The following is a 1,663-nucleotide window of genomic DNA, read 5'->3' as shown; positions in this document are numbered from 1 at the left end:
TGACTTCAGATACGCAACCTCACCGTATCCTGCCACTGTCGTCAAATTATTATTGCGCATGGCCTCTGCAGGCCTCCAGCACACTCAACCATTAAATGGGCATGGTTCATGATGATCTCCGGTTCACTCAACCATCAAAGCGTATGACCTCTTCCGACCTCCGGTTCACTCAACAATTAAAGCGTATGGCTTCTGTCGTCTACGGACATTGAACCTCTTACGGCAAACCTACTTGACAACTGATGATAACATGATTCAACGATGACTCGAGAACTTCGATCTAATTTCCAACAGTAACAGCGCTGACTCATACGATCAGGCATTAATTTCCACTCCATATCAGATTGTACGACAGGCAGTTTGCCCCGTCACATCACAGATAACCCAGCCCCCTCTATAAAAAGGGACTCCTCCATTTTAGGGGGGGGGGAGGCAAAAAAACCCAGACTCTCTATATTATCTCCATTCTCACACTTGCCCTCTCTGACTTAAGCATCGGAGGGCCGGCGCCGGAAATCCCGGCCACCAGCTTCTTGCAGGTCTCTTGGAGGACGCCACGCGTCGACGGACCGCCGCCGATCACCGCCGATTCTCACCGGAGCTCCCCCTTTCTGGCCTAGCGGTCGCCCCCGGGTCCAATTTCCAGCAACAGTAATATAGCAGTATGCTAAATTATAATTAAAATATTATGTAGACAAGTCAAAATCATTATGATGCCATTACAATTTTTAACAACTGCTACTTGAAGCCATAAAGTAAATTATATATATGTAGGCTAAAGTGTAGATTATACTAAATTTCAAGGCCATAGATGTATAGATTGGCCAGAGTTTGAGTTAGAACTAAATTATGAACATACAATTTTAATATAATGTATTAAATATATTTTTGTAACAAATTAAAGATATATTTATTTTACATATTTTCTTCTATTATATATAGTTATTATATTATATTAAATTATTTTCTTCTAATATTACAATGTTTATCTAACAAATTAAAAATTATTATTTCATAGCCTGCAATTATTTTCTTATATTTCTAGTATCAGCATTTTTGTCCTATTGATTTAATTAATACACGGTTGTTACCTTAATAATGATAATATAGAATATGAGGAGGATTTAAATCTCATCATTAATATTAATATTTAGATGGCAAATAGTTAAAAATTATTTTTCATTGCATACAATTAATCAATTAATGACTTTAATTAGTACATTGTTTGTTACTTTACTAAGGATAATTAGAGTACAATTAGATCAATTTATGACTGAGATCGATAAAAAAAAGTCTCCAGACTCATTCAGAAAATACCAAACTGGTAAAAAATGGATAATATATATACGATATCTACTTATTTAATCAATATACTGGTTTAATTAATACATGATAATATATGCATCTTGTTAATGATAATTTCCAATGGCTGATGAAGGGTTCTTCACAGGCAGAATTTCTGTTTTATTATATATATATATATATATATATAATATTAGATAAAATCTAATGCAATGAGATCTATAATTTTATTTGAGACAGTAAAATAATAATATGCTCGCCAAAAAAAAAAGAAGAGTATTTTAAACTTCAGAAGCAGTCGGGACTCTCAGCACCTCTCAAGGGTCGAGACCAAGCCACCGAAAGAATGAAGGCAGGATCT

This window comes from Phoenix dactylifera, chromosome 3 (genome assembly GCF_051530095.1).
Source record: "Phoenix dactylifera cultivar Ajwa chromosome 3, Ajwa_hap1_PhDact_Kaust_v1.1, whole genome shotgun sequence".
In the NCBI taxonomy this organism is placed as follows: domain Eukaryota; kingdom Viridiplantae; phylum Streptophyta; class Magnoliopsida; order Arecales; family Arecaceae; genus Phoenix; species Phoenix dactylifera.
This window is presented reverse-complemented; position numbering follows the sequence as displayed.